Raw genomic sequence first — 8512 nt, 5'->3', positions numbered from 1 at the left:
CATTTCTGGAGTTGGCACACAGGAGAACCCCCACGCTGACTTAGAAAAGGTGTTTACTGGTCTGATATGTAGTAGCGTTGCCTTGGGTGTCTCTGCGGAACCGTGTCTTCCTGTCCACCCTTACTAGAGCCAGCTAGTGTTGTCTGGAATGTTGTCAGCCAGACTTTGGGGTGACTGCTGTCATGGTTCAGCTATGATGGCTTTGTACGTTCCAGGGTGGGGGTGTGTTGGGTGTGGGAGAATTGTCTGTATTGTGTCAATCATGTTTTAAATAAATGCTGATTGGCCAGACAGGAAATATAGGCAGGAAAACCAGACAGGAAATAGAAATGATGTAATGAGAACAGGAGAATTCTGGGAAGGAGGAAGTTAATTCCTCCTACTCCTGCCCAGACCACCAAAGCAGCAGGATGAGATCTGCCGCACTGAAAAAGGTACTGAGCCACATGGCTAACATAGATCAGAAAAATGGATTAAGGGGCTGGAGAGATGGCTCAGTGGTTAAGAGCATTGCCCGCTCTTCCAAAGGTTCTGAGTTCAATTCCCAGCAACCACATGGTGGCTCACAACCATCTGTAATGAGGTCTGGTGCCCTCTTCTGGCCTGAAGACATACACACAGACAGAATATTGTATACATAATAAATAAATAAATAAATACTTAAAAAAAAAAGAAAAATGGATTAATCAAGATGTGAGAGTTAGCCAATGAGAGGCTAGAGCTAATGGGCCAATTAGCTTTATAACTTACAGAGATCTCTGTGTTATTTTTCTCTGGGACTAAACAGTTGTGGGGTACCGGGCGGGACAGAAAACCCCAACAACAAGCAGGCCTGGCCCTTCATGTTACAGCGTGTGGATTAGAAATGTCAGGTAGGAGGCACAGAGATATGAAAGAAACACAGAGACACAGGAGAGAACCGGGAGGACAACCCAGTGTGTGCTGGATACTGAATCTGCCCGTGTTTACTTTCCACAAACTTTATACCCCAATAGAAAAGGCGGGGGGGGGGGGGAAGAAGGCAAAAGTCTGCTTTAATATGACAGAAAGGACAATAGGAACAGTTACTTGTTTCAATACTTGAGACATTGAGCCATTATTTCCCGAGTAAAGCATTTGGTGTTTTGGGCAGGATATGCAGAGAATTCACTCTAGACCAAGTATCCTGTGGGCAGCCACTCTCTATGTCAGTTCTCCTATTTTAAAATGAAGGAGCAGGAATTGGCTCGAATTCTCTGACCTTTGGCCAGAGAGGAGCACATCCATATTTATATGGCTACAATATTTTATAATAAGGTAGTGGAGTACCAGACAATGGATGACATTTTTAAATTGGTCTAGGATAGCTTTAACAGTTTTTAGTTACAATCAAAATTGAAATTTATCTTTTTAAACCTATCACTTCTAAGGACTCATGGGCAATGTCAAATTATTTTTTAGACAAGCTCTAACCTTTTTCTAATTAGTGACATCTTTATAATGAACTAAGGCAGGTCAAACATTAACAGGTCAATACCATAATTTTAGTATGGCTACTAACCATATACACATAATTGTCAAATCACATTCTCTTAAATCCGTTATAAACAAAAGACAAGAAAGGTCCCTGTGACGGGTGATCTAAGAGTCTTCCCCTCCTGTCGTCCATCCACTCTGCTGCTGTAGTTTCAGTGATGTCTGCTCTGCCCTGGTCTCTGAGCAGCAGAAACTTAGGCTGTTCTTCCCCATCTCTGACGAGGGCTCAGTACCTCTGTCATGAGTCTCTTCTCCCCAGGGAGGAAATTGAGGTCCCAGGTCTCAGCTCCTTTATTTCAACAGTATTGAATGCCATACTGACAAAAATGAGTTCTGTTCTCACAATACAGCATGGATGAACTGTGAAACATTCAGTCAGTGATCCTGGACCAGCTCTGAAGTAAACAGGACTCACTCAGACCTGGAGGTTTGTGCAGTGGGTCCACCCAGAAGCCAGGAATCACCAACCATCACCACATCTTCCTTCCCTTCTCAGACTGCAGCATGATGGCTTCAGTTAGGAGCACAGACTCAGGAGCCTCACTGCAGCTCCTCCGTGGGTCTCCAGCGGCTGAGATGTCGTCAGGGCTGGCTCTCCTCTATGTTTGCAGCCATCAAGTTTTCTTCTTTTCTTCCTGTGAAAAAAGCACAAATGCGCCCTCGAACCCACCTGAGAACAGGATAGGGTTATAATTCCCCTATTTTTTCTTTACAAAGCTGTGTTTTAATCTCACCAAGGGGCTCAAGATCCCCTGTAAAATCCAAACTGTAAGTCCACCTGGCTGACAGGTTTGCACAGACTCCTGTTTCCAGGTGCATTTGCATAGACACTCCACTGTGCCTGGAACAGCAGCTTCCTGAGCCTACTTCTCAGCAGCTTGACTGTCAGGCTGGGAACCAGTCTTGATTGGCAGCTGAAGCTGGGGGCATGGCATGGTGCAGCTGCCCTCTCTGTTGCTTGACTATGTCCCACAGGGGTGACCCGTCCAGCAGGTCCAGTTATTCAGGGTCTGAAGAGGCTCTACCTGTAAGAATCATGGGCGAAAGAAAAGGAGACCAAGCTGAATTCAATTGTCAAGGTCTCCTTTTATTAGGGTAATGGTTACAGCTTATATAGCCCTTGAATGAGGAACTTGGCTTGGGGTGGGGGGGTAGGGGGTAGCAAAGGTAATCAGTCAGCACACCTGGTGTTTTTTGTGTAAGCAGAAACATTCTCTTTGTGGTTCCATTAACAAACAGTTCTCAAGATACTTTTTGCAAACATCCTTAGGACAATGGTCCCTGCTATCATCTTTAGGACAATGGTCCCTGACACAGGGGCTTTGGGACCCAGGGGTCAGTGGTCTGGGTCCAGGCCAGCGCTCTCCATGCTCAGTGGTCCCTGTCTTGCCAGGGGTGGCTGTCACACTTTTATCCTTACAGACTCCTCAGATCATGGGCCCTGTAGCTCTAGCCATTTCCTGCCAACTGGCTCCAGGCATCGGCTATGGTGGGCACAGCCCTCCAGACTTTTCTGTCTCTGGTTTTCCCTGGCTGTGTGGCACTGTGTGGACCAGGCTCAGCTGGCTACAGTGTGTGCATGTGGGCTGGTGGCAATGGCTGTAGCCATTGCTGGGTGATATGGGAGAGTCTTCTGTTTTGTATTGATTTCATTGGTTAAATAAAGAAACTGCCTTGGCCCTTTAATAGGACAGAAAATTAGGTAGGCGGAGTAGACAGAACAGAATTCAGGGAGAAAGAAAGCTGAGTCAAGCAGTTGCCATAGCTCTCCTCTCCAAGATGGATGCAGGTTAAGAATATTCCCTGTAAGACACCACCTCGTGGTGCTACACAGATTAATAGAAATGGATTAATCAAGACATGAGAATTAGCCAGTAAGAGGCTAGGGCTAATGGGCCAAGCAGTGTTTAAAAGAATACAGTTTCCATGTAATTATTGTGAGGCTAAGCTAGCTGTGCAGAGGCCGGGCTGCAGCCTGCCGCTCCTATTACTACAGCTGGGTCTTCTGCCCCAGGTTCCATTCACTTCTCCACCTGCTCAGCACCAGCTGCTGAGGCTTCATGACCACAGCCCTGCAGGTTGGGCCCGACCATCATGGATAGGGGCTGCACACTGGCTTCTCCAAGCACTGACACTGTCTGGAGTTGGTGGTGGCTATGCTGCCAGCATGGGGGAGAGATATAATATTTACAAACTCTAAACATCTCTGTCTTTGCTTTTGCTCTATCCCAGCTCCTCTATCTATCAAATACACTCAAGTAAATGTGCAGAGAGTTGGACACTATTTTCTAGTTCCATATCTACAGTTAGGTACAATGTTTCTCCTATAGTTCACCCTCCATCTTTCTTCCTTTATTATCTATCATTGCCAGTTTCTGAGAGCTCAGTTATCACCTCTGCACCTGCAGTGTGATATTCATTAGAAGGGGTCCTTCACGTTTTCCCATGCACCGCTGGCCACACCTCTGTGCATTATCTGTTGTGCATCCTAAGCCCCACGTTGGGCTCCATCTGTTGTAGCCACAGGCTCACATCTGTGCTCCACACTGGGAGATCCCACGTTGGGCGCCATCTGCTGTAACCACAGGCTCCCGTCTGTGCTCCACACTGGGAGATCCCACGTTCGGTGCCATCTGCTGTAACCACAGGCTCACATCTGTGCTCCACACTGGGAGATCCCACGTTGGGCGCCATCTGTTGTAACCACAGGCTCACATCTGTGCTCCACACTGGAAGATCCCACGTTGGGCGCCATCTGTTGTATCCACAGGCTCACATCTGTGCTCCACACTGGGAGATCCCACGTTGGGCGCCATCTGCTGTAACTACAGGCTCACATCTGTGCCTCCACACTGGAAGATCCCACGTTGGGCGCCATCTGTTGTAGCCACAGGCTCACATCTGTGCTCTACACTGGAGATCCCACGTTGGGCGCCATCTGCTGTAACCACAGGCTCACATCTATGCTCCACACTGGGAGATCCCACGTTGGGCGCCATCTGCTGTAACCACAGGCTCACATCTGTGCTCCACACTGGAGATCCCATATTCGCACTGAGAGCTTGGGAGTCACTGTCTGTGTCAGTTACTGTGGTCATTTGATGAGATGACCCCATATCATGGCCATTTGAATATGGAGTTTCTAGTTGGTGCTGTTTGGGGGGCTGGAGGGATATGTGGCCTTGCAGGAGGAAGTGTGTCACTGGGGCATGGTTGGAGTTGTGAGCTCTCAGCTGTTCCTGCTGCCATGCCTGTCACTTGCTGCAACACTTCCCTGCCATGGTGGTGATGGACTCTCAACTCTCTCAACCTGAGCCCCAAATAAAACCTTCCTTCTTAAGTTGTCTTAGACAAGATGTTTTATCATAGCAACAGGTGAGTCACCAGTACAGCTACTTTACCATTACTGTGATTGGTGTGGAGTGTTTGCACACTATGCAGATGCAATGCTCTGATTGGTGTGGAATGTTTGCACACTGTGCAGATGCAATGCTGTGATTGGTGTGGAGTGTTTGCACACTGTGAAGATGCAATGCTGTGATTGGTGTGGAGTGTTTGCACACTGTGAAGATGCAGTGCTGTGATTGGTGTGGAATGTTTGCACACTGTGAAGATGGAATACTGTGATTGGTGTGGAATGTTTGCACACTGTGAAGATGCAATGCTGTGATTGGTGTGGAATGTTTGCACACTGTGCAGATGCAATGCTGTGATTGGTGTGGAGTGTTTGCACACTGTGAAGATGCAATGCTGTGATTGGTGTGGAGTGTTTGCACACTGTGCAGATGCAATGCTGTGATTGGTGTGGAGTGTTTGCACACTGTGCAGATGCAATGCTGTGATTGGTGTGGAGTATTTGCACGCTGTGAAGATGCAATGCTGTGATTGGTGTGGAGTGTTTGCATGCTGTGAAGATGCAATGATGTGATTGGTGTGAGTGTTTGCACACTGTGCAGATGCAATGCTGTGATTGTTGACATAAAACACTGAACAATTAACAGCTAGGCAGGAGAGATAGGTGGGCAGTACAGAGTGAAGGTGACTGAGACACAGAAAGGAACGTAGGTAGAAGATATGGGTTAATTTAAGTTATGATAACTAGTTAGGAACAAGCCTAAGCTAAGGCTGAATTTCACAATTAATATTGTCTGTGCCTCATTTTTTGTGAGCTGGTAGCCCAAAGAAAAAAATCTATCTACAGTGACTGAATGCCCGCTAAGAAGCAGCTTAGGGAAGAAGAATTTATCTGGCTTAAGGTTCAGGGATACAGTCCACCATGGTGGGGGGGCCATCAGTGTTGGGACCGTTTGGAGTCCTGGCCTCCAGCTGCTCTCCCCTGCTAGTGCCCTTTACTTGAGCTACTGAAAGCTGTGTCCAGCTCTGCTTCCTGAGCACGTGTTGCCTTGTCCTTAATTGAGGATCAGGAGATGAGGTTTTCACCTGCTGGCCCACTTGACTGTGTTGGATATATAAGCCTCCGTGGTTCTCTTCAATAAAGGGCTTCTTTACCAGTGACTAGAGGTGTGTGTCTCTGTCTGTGCAGTCTTTATGTGTCTTTGTATGTTTCAATCTCCAGCCCCTTGCCCGAGGTTCATGAGTGGTCCTGTGGTGCAGGTGCTGCCATACAGGAGTGGTTCTGTACTGTCACATAGTACAGGTGGGCGCTACACAGCAGCAGGAGCTCGAGGCAGGGACTCTACCCCTTCCCATACCTCAGAGGAACAGGAAGCTGAGCAGCCACCATATTTAATAGGGTCCATCACAGGAACAGGTGAAATCCAGCCAGTTCCTGCCCAGTGTCCTTTAACAGCAAACACAGGAGCTGGACTCCACTGGCTCTCCACACACTGCCTCCCCAACACTGTCTCTGCATGTCTGTCCCCACCACAGCCTGGCCTTGTCCCTCTCACACCTGCCCTCCTGCCCTCTAAGGGGATCAGCCCTCACAGACCTCACTGGCCTGTGGCCTTCTCCCCTGTCTGGCTTCCTCTGAAACATGTGCTCTCTGGGGCAGCTCCTGCTCTGCAGCTTCTGAAGTGAGAGGTGTTTGAGTCCGTTCCTTGTCCTGATGCCTCCTCCTCCTCCTGGTGCAGGATATTTGGTCACTGTGAACCCCGAGTTATTTATTGGAAAACCTGTTTCTAGTTGTGGTGTGACTCAGCCCTAGCACACACCTTTCTCCAGGAGCTTTCTGCTTAAATATAATATTTTATTTTTGACACAGGGTTTCTCTGTGTAGTTTTTAAGACTGTCCTGGAACTCTCTCTATAGACCAGGCTGGCCTCGAGCTCACAGATATCTGCCTGACTCTGCCTCCCAAGTGTTGGGATTAAAGGCATGAGCCACCACTGCCCAACTATTTTTTATTGTTGTTGTTTGTTTGTTTTTGTTTTTCAGGTTTTTCAAGACAAGGTTTCTCTGTGTATATTTGGAGCCCATCCTGGCACTCACTCTGTAGACCAGGCTGACATTGAACTCACAGAGATCAGCCTGTCTCTGCCTCCCGAGTGCGGGAACTAACGGTGTGCATCTCCAGCGCCCTCTACTGCTGGGACTAAAGGTGTGCATCTCCAGCGCCCTCTACTGCTGGGACTAAAGGAGTGCATCTCCAGCGCCCTCTACTGCTGGGACTAAAGGAGTGCACCTCTACTGCTGCACAATAATACAATTCTTTCCTGATTATTGTCCTTATTGTGCAGTTTTACTACGTTATAGTTAAAACTTTTCCTTTTTATTTAGACAAAGGAGGAAATGTCGAGGGATATGTGATTGTACTGTGAAACTCTAAGACTCTTGGTAAAGTTACCCTTGAGTCAGGGGGCGGAGTCAACAACCAGCTGTCTGGAGTTAGCCGTAGCGGTTTTGGAGGACCCAGGATACAATATGATAGAGAGGCACAGAAAAGTGTAGGGTGGGGCCTAGAAGGATTCATGGGTCTTTTTTGAGGTGGAAGCAAGGAGAGAGGGTCAGCTGTTTTTTTCTCCTCTGCTTTCTTGATCTATCAGGTTTTTACCCCATTATCTGACTCCTCAGTTTCATTAATGATAGAACAATTTATATAAACATTCACATGGCTGTGTCCCCTGCTTGAGGAGTGGATTTCCTCCACCCAGATAAGAGACAGTAACAGCAGACCAAGGAAAACATCCATCCACAGTCAGCTCGGTGAGCCCTGAGCTCACTGATCCCTCACAGGAGCCTGGGTGAGTCGGGGATAACCACTGACAGGCACCCCAGTGCGCATGTCCGCTCACACAGCTTCACCACTGCAGCCCCTGCACAGCTCCCAGCAGGTCCACTCCAGTCTCCTCTCCCTCAGGAACTGCAGCTGGTTTAACCCTGAGAGGGAAGCGCTACATTGTGTCAGCTCCGTGAACCTGTAGCTTCTTGTTTCCTGAGACTCATCAGCTTCTCCTGGCTCCAGCAGGGATGTTTCAGTCCAGAGAAAAATTCACAGTCACCTCCCTGTTCTACAGAAGCTCCCGTTGTTAATGCAACCTCAGGCCAAGTGCTAGGCTGTCCTCCCCTCACACTGAGGTCACAGTCACCTGAGCTTTCCCCTCAGCAAAGCCCTCCCTCCCTCTCCCCGCCTGCCCTTCACTCTGCGACCCATGATCCTCCTTATGTTTATTTATTCAGTAAACATTTATTGGCTATGAATGCTCGCTGGGGCCCAGGCACTGGAAGTCAGCATCCCTCACAAGACAAAGATGGCAGCACCTTGACAGAGATTATCACCTTCTTGGTCTTCAGACACCTCTGCTAGGGCTCCTGGAGCTCCTGACTCAAAGTCACAAAGCTAGAAGAGAAAACTGCGGGGAGTGGAACCTCAAGCAGGAAATGGAGGATTTTCTATTTCTGGCGTTCTCACAATCTATTTCATGAAAGATTTATTAATTAATGTCTATGTGTGTTCTTCTTGCTTGTTTGTATTTGTACCATATGCCTGTCTGGTTCCCACAGGGGCATTGGATGCCCTGGAACAGGAGTTAAGGAC

The sequence above is a fragment of the Microtus oregoni genome, unplaced genomic scaffold (genome assembly GCF_018167655.1).
Source record: "Microtus oregoni isolate MIOR12 unplaced genomic scaffold, Mior012 000046F_ref0000063, whole genome shotgun sequence".
NCBI lineage: Eukaryota > Metazoa > Chordata > Mammalia > Rodentia > Cricetidae > Microtus > Microtus oregoni.
The sequence above is the reverse complement of the archived record's forward strand: the minus strand, read 5'-3'. Positions refer to the sequence as shown.